This window comes from Pan troglodytes, chromosome 3 (assembly GCF_028858775.2).
Source record: "Pan troglodytes isolate AG18354 chromosome 3, NHGRI_mPanTro3-v2.0_pri, whole genome shotgun sequence".
Taxonomy (NCBI): domain Eukaryota; kingdom Metazoa; phylum Chordata; class Mammalia; order Primates; family Hominidae; genus Pan; species Pan troglodytes.
In genome coordinates this window covers 51,454,438-51,469,691 of record NC_072401.2, presented here as the reverse complement: position 1 = coordinate 51,469,691, position 15,254 = coordinate 51,454,438, and the positions used below count along the sequence as shown (strand labels likewise).

General features: G+C 39.4%; 1 long non-coding RNA gene across 1 annotated transcript in view; it reads left to right on the top strand.

The window, feature by feature from the left end:
* LOC134809792 (uncharacterized) overlaps positions 1-13,497 on the top strand; it is a 38,337-nt gene extending 24,840 nt beyond the window's left edge. The window contains exon 3 of the long non-coding RNA XR_010156301.1: positions 9,763-13,497. This is a non-coding gene — a long non-coding RNA (uncharacterized LOC134809792). The remainder of the gene's footprint in view (positions 1-9,762) is intronic.
* Positions 13,498-15,254: the final 1,757 nt, after the last annotated feature.

Sequence of the window (15,254 nt, the reverse complement as noted above, 5' to 3'; positions counted from 1 at the left end):
TGGCCAAGCTTACCCGGAGGACAGTTAGGATGGTGTTTTTTGGTTTGTGCCTGGGTCCAAGGTCAAATAGCTGGTACCCTTTCAAAACCCACAAATCTTCCTCATTTACAATCTTGTGTTTGTTCTTTGTTCCATTGGTAGAATCGTTTTGCTTCCATCTCTCTACCACAACTGGGTATTGAGGATGTCATTTGGCAAGTAGAGGCCCTAACCAAAAGGTCCTAAATAATAGCTACATGGGTATCTTGTTATTAAACAATGAAGCTGCTCCAATGAGAAAGGCTGCATTATAAAACCATGTGGCTTTAGACACACTCACTGCCGCCCAAGGGGGAACCTATGCTATCATAAAAACTGAGTGTCTATCATCCAGATAACATCACTAAATTAATGGTTGATATAAAAACTCAACTAATCTTTCAGATCCAACACTCTAAATGATCAGCTAAGCAGCTGGTTTGGATCATGGGGAATTTGGTGGCAGAAGCTGGGACTTATTCTTGGAAACATAATCATTTGTTCACTTTTGTCCTGTTTTTGTCTTTATTGCTGCTGTGGCATTTGTTCACAATGAAGTCAATGCAGAGCTGAAAAAAATGAAATAATGATTGTTCACAGAATTGCATTAACTGCAGCCACGTAGCCTGACTCAGGTCACAAAGTCACTTCCTTCATTTTGCATTAAATTTGGCCAGGCTGGGTGCGGTGGCTCAAGCCCATAATCCCAGCACTTTGGGAGGCTGAGGGGGGTGGATCACGAAGTCAGGAGTTCGAGACCAGCCTGGCCAACATGGTGAAACTCCGTCTCTACTAAAAATACAAAAAATAGCCAGGCGTGGTGGTGCACACCTGTAGTCCCAGCTACTTGGGAGGCTGAGGCAGAAGAATCACTTGAACCGAGGAGGCAGAGGTTGCAGTGAGCTGAGATCGTGCCACTGCACTCCAGCCTGGGTGACAGAGCAAGACTCCATCTCAAAAAAAAAAAAAAAAAAAATTGGCCAATATCCCATCAGCCTTATAGCTTGACTTATTTCCCCTGCTGTGGGACTCGACACTGTCGGAATGAGCCTTCCTAGTGACACAGGACTAAACTCCTGAATATAAAAGGAGCCCAGAGCTGTTGAGTACATCTACTATGCTTTACTCAAAATATCTTAATGAAAATGGAGAAATGTGAAATTAAATAATTCAAACTTAAAGCTGTTAGAATTTTAAAGTATTCCAGCCTTAAGAGGAATACGGCTATGTGGCTTGAGTCACTTGATGTACAACTGCAACTTCTGCCTTTTTTTTTTCCCTGTAAATCATTAAGAAGACCAAATGGCACCAGAGATAAGAACCCCCCACCCCCACCCCCAAGATTACTACCTCTCCTCATAGAATGAAGCAAATGTAGCATTTTGTAACCAATCAAATCACTGTACTGTATGCACTTGTCTTGTATGGAAAATGTTGTAATTCTGCTAAAATTTCTGTCTCTGCTTATATAAGTGAAACATTAACTTCTCCTCTTTGAAACACTGACCCCATTTGTTTGGAGTAAGTGTTTCCTGGTGGCAAGCTTTGTGCTTGAATAAGCTCTATACTTAATCATATTTTCTGAATCTCATTACTTAAAGTTGACAGGTTGTTTCTACAAGTGGAGGAACAACATGAGCATGCACTGTCATGATGATTGATTTCTAGTCCACAAGTATACAGTCTTCAAATGAAGTATAATTTGGCCTGAAATCACATTGTCCATTAGTAAAATATTCCATTATATTCATTTGAGGAGCTTTCTCTCCTCCATGGGTCAAAACAAGCATCCCAGGATTATGTTCATCCCCAAAAATAGGACAGAGGTGTGAGTTTGCTTAATTGGCTACTTGCTGCTCCCTGACACAGGTCCCTGTCCTCTTCCATGTGGACTATGTGCCCTGGGTAGGCTCAGCGGTCCTCTCTACTGATCACAGGCTGACTGTGCCTCCACCTGCAGCAGCGTGCCATAGAATTCTCTTCCATTGGTCTCGCTTTAGCCTTAACCTGGAAAGAACCTTTCCTTACTTCTCTCCCTGCCTGGAAGATCCCACAGTGCTGGCCTTTTCCGAAGAAAGATGCTCATCTTTTGTTTTTTAATTCCTTCATAGTTCTCCTTTTTATAAAAGGGAAAGCAAAGAGGCATTAAACAGCGTGACTCACTGGGAAAGCTAGTATTTCAGCCAGACAGAAGGGTTCATTGGAGGATGGGAAGTTCAGAGGAATATGGCTGGGGGGATGAACACCTGATTAGAAGGGTTTATAGGGCATTAGAATAAGTTTGTATTTATCTAGGCATTGAGGAAACCGGGGTCATTCAAGGCTTTACACAGAACAGTAGCAAAATTAGATTTTCCTTTGAAAAGGAAACTCTGATGCTGGTAGGGAGAGTGGTTGAAGGGGAGCAAGGCTGGAAGCAGTGATACCAGTTAGGAGACCATGGCAGTAGTTCAAGAAAGAAATGTTGTGAACCTAGTGCCTTAATCCTCTGCTGAATCTGAGAGTCTCCTCTCCATTGGCCTGTGACTAGGACCATAGGCCAATCTCCTACTATAAAAGATAAAAAGGCTGATACAAACATTTCTAGGCTTGCTTGCAGCTTGAGTTAAGACTTAATAAGGTGATATTACAGTTCATTCTGGCAGTGCTGGCAGAGGAAACAGCAGCAATGATGCTCTGCGAGCCTGACTCAGGGCCAGCAGTGATGGCAGCCCAAGGTAAGTATATCCAGGGGCTGCTGGTGGCAGCAGCAGTGTCTTTGATGCAGTGGTTCAATATGTTGTATTTGACTCTGGTTCTGTTTACCTGAACTTCCTTTGCTCTTGCCCATTTCTTGAGCCTGAGTCTTCAGGTCTCTAATTTATTTTCATTGGATCTTTAAAATAATCCTCTGAGGAATTAAGGCAGGTGTTATTATTTTCATTAAGATGAGGGAAATGAAACTACAAGGTCAGGTTACTTGCTTAAGAGCAAAAGCTAGTAAGTGGAACACCCAGGGTTGGATCCAACCAAATCTTTGTGATGGTCGCAGTACTCTTTACACTCCCCACTTGCTTACCAAACTTGGTACTCCTAATACCTGGCATATACAAGAAAATGAAAGGAAGGGCTAGAAGCTATTGCTTACACTTGGCACAGGCTCTAAAGTTATGTAGAAGTCTTATTAAAATTAAGTTATTTAAAGCAATATATAATGGAGTAAAATGCAAGACCTAGGTATAATTAGTAATTTAAATAAATTTTACCTTTGTAGGAGGTGAGCATCTAGATTCCCCAGGAATACAAAATCATTAGTCTTTGTAATGTGTACCCTGGTAAAAATATATGAGAAATCCTGAAATGAAACATTAGCCAATCCTTAGGCTAGTGTTCCAATTAGCTAAATATCCCCGTTTAATTTAGTAAAACCAGTATTTAACCCCACATATGTGATTTATGAGTTTATATATAATAGCCTCATCCATTTATGTTCTTAAAGCCTGGAAGTCCAGAACATCTTAACAATTGTGCAACAAAATTTGACTAAAGATTGGTAGAGCTATGGATGCTAACTAATGCTGCTACAAATATATAAAATACTCTGTTAAATACCTTATTGAAAAAGAGATTAAATGTAAGATGTCTTTTCCATATCTGCATGTTATGTTGAAATGACTATTTTGTCATCTGGAGAGAATTATATGCAATGATTTCATAGTGAGGAAACAAACTCATGATTCAATGAAAGGGTAAGGTAGATGTGAATCATAATCACTTTAAATTATAGTTATTAAAATTCTATAAATTTAAAACACTTTAGTTCTATAAAGCTTGGGCAATGAGTCCATTCCAAGCGGCATTGACCAATAGTATTATTTTCAGGATGTTTTAAGTATACCAGGTTACATCTGACCATAAAAAAAAAAAGGTTACGTGTGCCCATTTATTTGTTCTACTATTCATTCAGGAACTATGCTGACTCTCAAGGCAAAGATAAATACCACAGGCTGGGCATGGTGGCTCACGCCTGTAATCCTAGCACTTTGGGGGGCTGAGGTAGGAGGATTGCTTGAGGCCAGGAGTTTGAGGCCAGCCTAAACAATATAGTGAGACCCTTGTCAATACAAAACATTTTAAAAAATTAATCAGGTATGGTGGTGTGTGCCTGTAGTCCCAGCTACTCAGGAGGGATGCTGAGGAGGGAGGATCCCTTGAGCACAGGAGGTCGAGGCTGCAGTGAGCCATGCACTCCAGCCTAGGTGACAGAGACTTTGTGTCTAAAAAAGTTAATAATAATAATAATAATAAATACCACAGTGATGTGTAAATAAGGAATTATGTGGTGATATATAACAATACAAGTATGTATAAGGCACAAGGAAGAATCTGAAAATAAACCCAGCCTATAGTCTTCACTGAGGTGTTGATTCTTTCTTAAACTGCATCTTGAAGGATGAATATGAGGATAACAGTGGACATGTAGGAAGGGTGAGCAGAGGATAATAGTTTAGACAGAGGGAGCTACACGTGTAAAGACACGGAGGCATGAAATAGCTTAAGTTAAAAGAATTGCAAGTATTTTTGTGTTTATAGAAGCTAACGTTGAAAAGTTATGGTGGGAGATGAAGCTAGGCAAACAGGGGACAGATCATGAAGGATCTTCAATAATCCTGTAAGTCCCATTACTGGGTATATACCCAAAGGAAAATAAATCATTGTACTGAAAAAGACACCTGCACTTGTTATGTTCATTGTAGTGCTAGTCACAGTAGCAAATACATAAAATCAACCCAGGTGCCCATGAACAATGAATTGGATACAGAAAATGTGGTATATCTACACCATGGAGTATTATACAGCCATAGAAAAGAACACAGTCGTGTTCTTTGCAGCAACATGGATGCAAAAATTCTAAGCAAATTAACTCAGGAACAGAAAACCAAATACTGTATATCCTCACTTATAAAAGAAAGCTAAACATTGGGTACACAAGGACACAAAGAAGGGACAATAAACACTGGGGATTCCAAAAGTGGGGAGGTATGGGGAGAAACAAGGGTTGAAAAACTACTTATCCAGTACTACATTCACTACTTGGGCAATAGGATCATTAGAAGCCTAAACCTCAGCATCACGCAATATACCCATCTAACAAATCTGCACATGTACCCCCAAATCTAGAAGAAAAAAGAAAAAAAAAGAGGCCAGGCATGGTGGCTCACTCCTGTAATCCCAGTACTTTGGGAGGCTGAGGCGGACGGATCACAAGGTCAGGAGTTCAAGACAAGCCTGGCCAATATGGTGAAACCCCGTCTCTACTAAAAATACAAAAATTAGCCAGGTGTGATGGCAGGTGCCTGTAGTCCCAGCTACTCAGGAGGCTGACGTAGGAGAATCACTTGAACCCGGGAGGCAGAGGTTGCAGTGAGCTGAGATCACATCACTACACTCCAGGCTGGGTGACAGAGCAAGACTCCGTCTCAAAAAAAAAAAAAAAAAAAAGAAAATAATCATCATCATACTATATGGGCATGATTTAATGGACATGAAAAAGATAGCAAAGAGTTTTAGACTAAAGCATAGCAAGAGAATATTTACCCTTTGGAAAAATGACTCTGAAGGTAGTATGGAGAAAAATTTTGAAGAGAAAAGATACAGAGTATAGGTGAGAATTAACAAAGACATGTAAATAGAAATGAAAAGATGAGAAAATATGTGAGAAATATCTAGGTAATAGAACCACAGAAATTAAAACTAAATTGGATGTGAAGGGTAACGTGAGGACTTAGACAACTGGGTGATCATCAAGCCAAAAACCAAAATAGGAAATACAGAAAGAACACATTTAGTGGAAATTAAATATAAGCTCAGTTTCAACAAGATGTCATTTGAGTTGTCAGTGAATTAGGCGGGTAGTACAGGCAATGGTGTACATAGAAGAGGCCAGGGCTGGCTATACTAATTTAAGTCATTGATTACACAGTGGTAATGACAACTATGAGAGTGAATGAGATTGCCCAATAGGAAAAGGAAATGCTGAAGAAGTGTTGCATGTATGTGTGGAGTTTCATTGGTAGCTATCACATCTTTGTCAATAATAATTATTGGCATGTTTTCTCATTCGTGCCTAGGAAGGTGCATCATGATGTGGTAGAAGGAATGATGGACTGGAAAGCAGGAGACAGCCTGCAATCCTGGTCTCTTGGAAGTCCTTGCATGTCGTTGGGCAAGTCATTTAACCATTCTCTTCCTCGGTTACTTTACCTGTGAAATGAGATTGGATTAGATGAGTTCTAACACTCTGTGATTCTTCAACCAATTCTCCAAATCTCATGATTTTCATTTCTCCCTAATGGGCTCTGATGAAGTTGCCAATGAAACCTGAAATAACTGGGAAATAGGCATTGAGAGAGAAATATGGCCTAGGAAGAGTCACACACCTTATAATTTTTCCCTAAATAATGGAAACCTGACTTTGAAAATAATTTTGCTGTAATTTAGGAGCAGTTATTGTAGACTATTATGAAAATGTAGGGCTTTTTATTGAAAGGGAATGATAGTTGGTCACAAATATTTGGGTTTGGATTGAATGGCCTTTTGCCTCCAAATTTTTGGAAAATAACTAAGATTGACCCATTTAAAAGCCACCCACTTACAGCTTCAGTGCAGTAGAAATTATGTAATAGATCTGATCATATTTGTCCCTTCTGGCCAATTATGACAGCCTACAAGCAATGCAGGAATGGAAAACATTTTTGGTAATTATATTGCATTAAAATTGTATGTCATTATGAGAGTAGGCAGTTAAGATAATTGTGCAGGAAGATGTTGCAGATAGATGGCCTCCTAGGTGCTGAGCTGGCCCCAAACTAAATACGTGAAAAGGTTTTCCTTCAGGTTCCTGAAAATGTGAAGTATATTGGGCTGTGAGCACCAAGGAATCAAAGACTGTAGTTTCAACTGACAAAGCAAACATCTGTGAAAGATACACGCTAGCTGTGTTGTAGTAAATGAATGGAACAGTTTTTGTGAAATTATGTCGTAGTTTTGATTGAGCTCCAGTCTGGCAGTGCCCTTACACTTAGCCTCTCTGACTTAGAATTATTCTTTGACTGTCAGGAAGAATATCTTTATTGTGAGAAGCCCTGAGCACACTGTGGCTTACAGCAATCAGGGCACCAAAAACTTCGGAACATAGAGCTTTGCATTGCAAAGATAAACCTGGACCAAAAGGAGTATGATTTGTTAAACCTAATCAGAGTTTGTGGAAATATTTAAAAATCAAGAGAAAAATAAAAGGACAGACAGTTAATAAGCAGATATTAAGACATATGAAATGACAACAACTAATTAAAAGATAGAATGGAAAGACTACAAAAGCCATAAAAACAGTATAACATCTAGGAATAAGCATAACAAGAAATGTACAAGACCTACAGGAAAAAAACTTTAATATGTTACTACAAGATGTGAAAGATGATTTTGGACAAATGAAAGGCTCTATCTTGGAAAGAGATCCAATACATTATTAAGCGAAATAAGCGACAGAACAGTATGTAAAGCATCCTACTTTTCATATAAAAACGAGGAGAAAGTAAGAATCTACATTTGTATTTACTGGTGTATAAAGAAAATCTGGAAAAATATATAAGAAATTACCTATGAGGGGTGTGGGAAATTAGCAGCTAAGAGACCAAAATGGGAGATTGACTTTGCACACTGATTATCCAGAGCACTTCCTTGTTTGATTTTACAGCTATAGCAATTCATGATATGGTTGTGTTGTAATTTGTTTAATTCAGACTTCTGTTGATAATATTTAGGTTGTTTCCAGTCATTTGCTAGTATAATCAATCCTGCAGTTAATCATATAAATGTTACCTCTTCAGAAAATTGATTTTAAACATAAGTAAAACTTTCAATAACAACAACAACAAATCCAGAGATAAAAAGCAGATACTTTCAAATGAAAGCTCTCACTTAAGTATAGACAGTAAAGGTGAAAATATGAATGATATTGCCCTGGTGCCGTGGCTCACATCTGTAATCCAAACACTTTGGGAAGCCGAGAACGGAGGATCACTTGAACCCAGGAGTTTGAGACCAGCCTGGGCAACATAGTGAGACTCCATCTCTGTTAAAAAAATAATAATAAAATATAAATTAATTAATTAATTAAAATATAAACAATATAAACAGTGGAAGTCTTAGACATGGCCAAGTCCAAGGCCAGGCATGGTGGCTCAAACCTGTAATCCCAGCAATTTGGGAGGCTGAAGTGGGCGGATCATTTGAGGTAAGGAGTTCGAGACCACCCTGGCCAATATGGCAAAACCCAACCTCTACTAAAAATACAAAAATTAGCCAGGTGTGTTGGCTCACGCCTGTAGTCCCAGGTACTTGGGAGGCTGAGGCAGGAGAATTGCTTGAACCTAGGAGGTGGAGGTTGCAGTGAGCTGAGATCACACCATTGCACTCCAACCTAGGAGACAGAGTGAGACTGTATCAAAAATTGAAGAAAAAAAAAAGAAGTGCCCAAGTCCAAGATGGTTAGACATCCTTACTCTCCTTCCCATCCCCACATCACAATCCGAATGCATGCTTCTGGGGCTCCAGCTGTCTTGCTTTTGTATGAAGAAGCATTCAGACCAGATGCAGTAGTTCATGTCTGTAATCTCAGCACTTTCAGGGGCCAAGACGAAAGGATCTGAGGTGGGAGAGTCACTTGAGGCCAGGAATTGGAGACCAGCCTGAGCAACATAGTAAGACTTTGTCTCCAAAAAAACACTTTTTTTTTTTTTTTTTTAAGCTGGGTGTGGTAGCATGTGCCTATAGTCTTAGCTACTCAGGAACCTAATGGGAGAGAATCACTTGAGCCCAGGAGTGTGAGGCTACCGTGAGCTATGATTGTGCCACTGCACTCCAGCCTGGGTGATAGAACAAGACCCTTTTACTTAAGAAAAAGAAGCAGCAGCAGCATCTGTATATCACCCATGCTCCATGCATTGGAAAGCCTTCTGTGTAGATGTAGAATCATGCCAAATGATTTTATCCCTGCAAATAGGTACAGGTATAGGGATCAAAAGTTGTCCTAGTTAATCAATTATCATTAGTCCCACAGTGTTTTCTGTCACAGATGTTACTTTTCTGGAGTGGTAGGTGTGGCAAGGTAATTCATTAAAATATGAATTTATGTTGGTTCTCTCTACAGTTTTAACCTCCTCAATTCTGGTGAGATAAGTCAGTTTTTGTCTCCTTGTCTCAGAGGTGATTTGTAACTGAGCAGAAAGTAGGAGCTTCCTGAAGAAAGGCACTCCATTTGATTTGTAAAAACCTCAACTCATAGAAGAGATGGTAATACATGATCTGAATGAAGGAGAGTGCCTTTAAAAGTGGCAAGATGGGAAAAGGGTTAACTTCTCCAGTCTGGGCAGTCTATAGATTTTTGGAGAAGCAGGGACCCACTTCTGGTCCCTAGGCAAGGTCTCTGAGAGAATCACTGCATGACTTTTGAGCTCCAAGCACCAGGATCCCAACCCTGGTCACTTTCCATTTCCAATGAGAGGCCCAAGATCAGTTTGTCACTGGATTTCTAGGAACCATTCAACAATAAGTATATCTGCAACAACCTCCATGGACTGGAGGTTAGAGTTGTTTACTCTTTAAATCAGTTAGAAATGTTTTTAACTGCAAACAATAAAAAAAAATTTAAACCAACATACGGTGGCTTAAACAAACAGGATGTTTCTTTTTCTCTCACAACAGAATTCTGGAGGAAAGTGGCTCTGGGAATTGAACAGTGGCTCAGTGATGTTGGGGCCACCAAGTCTGCAATTCTCCCGACCTGTTCTTCACGGTTGTAAGATGACTGCTGCAATTCTCGGCATCATGTGCATGTTAATGTCAGGAGGAAGAGAGGAAGAGGGAGCACTGGGATGTTACACTCATTTTGTCAGGAAAAGCAAAGCCTTTCCAGACAGCCCCGAAACTTGCTTACCTCTCATTGGCCAGCACCATCACTTGACCACTTGTCCACTCCTAGCTGCAAGGAAAGTGGCAAAGTAGAAGGTATTTGAGAATGTCTGCTGGGTTAGCCAAAACAATAGTGACTTCTACACCCAATTTTCTGGGCACTGCATAAGTATCCTTGATTCCTATGTGATCAGAGGGAGAGCAAACCTCAATAATGAAACAGATTCAATTTCCATCACCCAGTGAGATACCATGGGATTAGAATAAATTTTTAAAAAAACAAATTGAAAAAAATGCACTTTCAAAACAACAAAATCAGAAAGGATGAAAGGTGATATTTCTAGCATATCAGTTTGTGGTGGTAAATTAATTACCTTATACAAAGGCCTCAGTGACTTTCTTCTCCTTACCTAACGAATCATCTTTAAAATAAGTAAAATAAAGAAACAAGAGCAGCAGCAGATGCTTCCTAACAAGAAGTTACCAAATCTGTTCACCACAAACCTGAGAATTCAACTGTGGACATTTGGACACCAGCAATGAACATGAAACTCAGCTTATGAGGCATATTTGGCTAAAGGTCAAGGTGACTTAAAGTTCATCATAGGACATCTACAATTTGCAAAGCAGGTGACTGGATATGGACTCCTTCCAAGTCTCATTTAATTGGATAATGCCTACGTTTTAAGTATCAGAAGTGAGTCTTTCTCTATTAAATGAAGTCAGTTCCACTAAAATCTAAATCTTGTTTGGCAGGCACTCCATGTTTCTTAATTTTTATTCCATGCTGTATATTCTTTTAGACTTGATTTTCACTTTTTTTTCTTTTTTCCTGTAAGTTTATCTTTGCTGTGAAACAAAGTGCCCTGCTTTGAAGGACAGGTTTGTGGGCTGCTGGTGGTGAGACAACAGCAGTCCTTCCAGGTCTTCCTCCCATCACTGTGTTAGCTCTCCCTTTGTTTTTAATTAGCATTACACCAGTTAATTCTGTTGTCTCTTAACCCTGGTTCTGCATCCTCTTCTTTTCTATTCCTTACTCTGCTCCTGTTTTTTCTTGTTCTGCTTTTCCAAGAAATGTCTTCTCTCCTCATCAGTTGACTGTCTTCTCTTTCCAGAGGGACCATAAAGGTGCCAGCCTAAGGAACACGTAAAACGTGGGAACAGACAAACAAGCTGCTGCCTATTACAGAGATAGATAATTAACTTTGGACCATTACATGCAATTCATCAGCTTATCTTTTTCAAACTTTATGTAAGAAGTCATTTCCCAATGGTAACCACTTGCCAGCTGCAACTTTGACGCATATTATCAGGATAGGTGAGATTGATGGGGGCCCTTTGAACTCTTCCCAGGGAATAATCTTTATAATGTTACAGTTTTCTCTATAGCATGGTCATATTGTTAACATTGGTTATAAGGTCATATGGTTAGTATGGTTAGTATTGGTGGCTCACAGCTGTAATACCAGCACTTTGAGAGGCCAAGGTGGGAGGATCACTTGAGCCCTGGTGTTCAAAACCAGCCCTGGAAACATAGCAAGACCTTGTGTCTACAAAAAAAAATTAAATAAATTAAAAGATTAGCTGGGCATGGTGGCACATGCCTGTAGTCCTCACTACTTGGGAAACTAAGGTGGGAGGATCCCTTGAGCTTGGGAGGTTGAGGCTGCAGTGAGCTGCGGTTGTGCCATGGCACTCCAGCCTGGGTGACAGAGTGAGACCCTGTCTCAAAAAAAAAAAAAAAAAAAAAAAAGTACCTGTAAGGTCTTTGGGATTTCGAAGATGAAAGGTGTCACATAAATTGAATGAATTTGCTTAGAGAGATAGAAGGCAACTACAGGGAATATTACGTACATCATGGAGCGGAAAGTACTAAGGCCTGTGGAATTATTCTCAGTGACACGTAGTTGAGGGCAGTGGTCCACAGGTTTTAAACATGGTTTCTCCCAGGTGAAAAGGATGAGTAATTTGTTCTCCTTCACGTGTGTGTATGTAGGTCTTATACACAGCAGATTTGCCACAAAACAAATGAAGATTACACTTTGGGCCCCTCTCTCACATGAGTCCCTTCCAAAGTTCTGTTTGCTAATTTTACATTTTGTAATTTCTTATTATTTTTGTTAAAGAAGCCTCCTCCAACTGCATAAACTTCAAGCCTCACAAAATTTGGATCCATACCTGAGCCAACATACAATACAATTTTCCATTTCTAACTTTTAGTTGTACCTAGTGTTTTATTGGAAATGATCAAGTACATGAGTGGTGTCTTTTTAAAAAATTTACTTTATTTGCTTCTCTAGCTTCATCGTTAGTTATGCAGTTAAATCTAACCATTTGGAGGTATTTTCATATAACCTCCATTGAGGACAATTTGGCAATAGCTTTTAAAATTATAAATATATTTGTACAGTTATAAGCTGCCATATCCATAAAACTATTTGATAGACAAAAGTTGAAAACCCTCCAAGAGCTCATCAATAAAAGATTAAATTAATTATGATACATCCATATGAGCACTGAGCAGCTGTGAAAAAAATGAGGAAGTAATTTCTGTGCTGATATGGGAAGACTTCCAAGACATGTTGTTAAGTACAGAATGGTGTATACAGTATGCTATATAGTGTGGTAAAAGGTTTAGGGATAAGCATTTATATTTTTAGCTGTTTGTATTTACATAAAGTAATTCTGAAAGGATACAAAAAAGCTAACAAAAGAGATTACCTGTGGTAGTGTGGGGTTTGGGGATGGATGGGTGAGAAACAGTAGTGGAAATGAGATATTGTACAGTTTAAGGCATTATACATCTATAAAAACATGGGAATGTATTACCTACTCAAAAAGTGAAATTAAGAAAGATACAAGAAGCTGTTTGGATGTTCCTTCCCATTTCAATGTATCTGTATTTTTTCAGCCCTCAAAGTTATTATAAATGTCATTATAATAACTTCATAAAGCTTCCCCTATAATGAGAATCTTACCATTCTCCTAACTCCAATAGCACTATAATCCACCTCTGTTAGGACACATCACTCTTCATCATGTGTGATTATTATTTGCAGATATCATCTTCAAGGCTCTTCTCTATTTACCACCTGCCATTCTTGTTCTCACCTCTACTTGACCTTCACATTTTATTTCTCTCGGTTTTTTGGACAAGCTACATTCCCTTCCACAGAGAAGGCTTCCCTGACCCCTTTCACTTGGTTGGATTACCTTGCTATTCTTTTCTATCTTTGTACATTCCTTTTCAAAATACTTATCTCCCTTGTTGTTACCTATAATGTCTGTCTTCTTTACTCAAGAGTCTAGACAAAAAGCTCCACGCCAGCCTCGGCTGTGTTTGTATTGTTTACGTCTGTGTTCCTAGTGCTTAATAAAATACCTAGCAAGGGTTAATAAGTACTTGTTGACTGGAAGGGAATGACTTCCTTCCCTTACTAGAGAGTGATTTCCTTACAGGCAAGATGTGTCAACCTTCTACAGCCCACATAAAATAAAGGACAATATCTCCTATTGGATAAAAGACAAGAATTTACATATGAGTTTTGTCATTTACCATACCAGCTCTGGGATCTTAACTTTTTAGCCTCTCTGGGCTTCAGAGCTCTCATCTACATTAAGTTTTTCATTCATTCTGTCATTCAATAAATATTTATGGAATGCTTAGCATGTGCCACTAGTCTAGCAACTGTGGATACTGAAGTACGCAAGGCAGAATAATACTTGCTATCTGAAGCACACAGTTTAATTGGGGTGGGGAAAGAGTTGGTGGGGAGGGTCTCAGTAAACATATAAGCCAAATAAACAAAAATTACAGGTAGAGTTAAGGCCATGGCAGAGCAACTGAAGGTGATGAATTCAGAGAGGCCAGGAAGGGACTCTCTGAAGCGATCATATCTGAACTGAGTTTTTGAGTCAACCAAATGAGATAGTGTCTGTGAATGTCTTAGAATCATGTCTGGCATGTAATAAGTGTCATAAATGATAAGTATTACTATTTATAAAAACTTGTCAAAAAATGAACCAAAAATACAAGCAGATTGTCTTTCACATATAAAATACTATAGTTGCAACATGTATGTCTTTGTATAGTGAGAAAGCATATTGTATGTATATCATATTTCATTTGAGTAAGTTATTTTTTAACCGAAGGAATCTCCTATTTTGGTTCTGAAATAGTTAACGTTCTTTTTAAGTAGTCTCATTTATACCTTGAGAGTGATTTAATTACCCACAGCATCTGTTTAACATTGTACTCACAGAGAAATCACAGAAACATATGCAACATTGGTTGTTCCTAAGTAGATTCAATGTTCTCTAAGGTCTCATTAACCTGTAAGTTCTCACATGTTTGTTACATCTGAGCTAATGAAGAAATAGCCAGGGGTAAGGAACTGAGAAAGAGACTATGGATGTCTCAACACAAACCCATTCCAGGACTGTAAAAAATATCTGACAAATCACATCTTCCCGGTGTGGTAGTAAAATCACTGGAGTGTATTGGATGGTATAAGCAACTGAAGAGGATTAAGAATGGCCTCTGTGGCTGGGCACAGTGGTTCACGCTTGTAATCTCAGAACATTGGGAGGCTTAGGTGGGAGAATCACTTGAACTCAGGAGTCTGAGACCAGCTTGGGCAACATAGGAAGACCCCCAGCTCTACAAAAAAAAATTAAAAATTAGCTGGGTCTGGTGGTGCACGTCTGTGGTCCCAGCTACTCAAGAGGCTGAGGTGGGAGGATTGCTTGAGCCCAGGAGGTTGAGGCTGCAGTAAGCCAAGATCACACCACTGCACTCAAGCCTAGGTGATGGAGCAATACCCACTCTAGAAAAAAAAAGAAAAAAGAAAGGAAAAAAGGAAGAATGGTCTCTGTGCCAGGCATTTCTCCTTTAATCCCTAAAAAACATAGGCATTAGGTAGCTGCCTCAAGTTGGATTCTTCAGAAGCTGACCCTTAGACGCAGGAGAGAGAAGTGTAAGATGGGGATAAAAGTCTCTTTTCCAGGTAAAGTCTCTGCCTGGGCTGGGGTATTCTAGGGTAATGTGTAAATTACACATTGAAATTTGTCCTTATTTGAGGTTAGAGAATTAGGCTTTCAAACTCCTGCACCAGTCACTCACTGGCTATGACCCCAAGCAGCTCCAGTAGCCCAAGGGCAGTTCCCCAAAGACAGCCACAGATATGGGCTGGGCAAGCAAATGACAGAGGGGCTTTCTGCACAGAAATGATGAAGGAGGCCCACAGAATCAGGGCAGAGCCCTACCCGTGCTCTACGGCATTCAT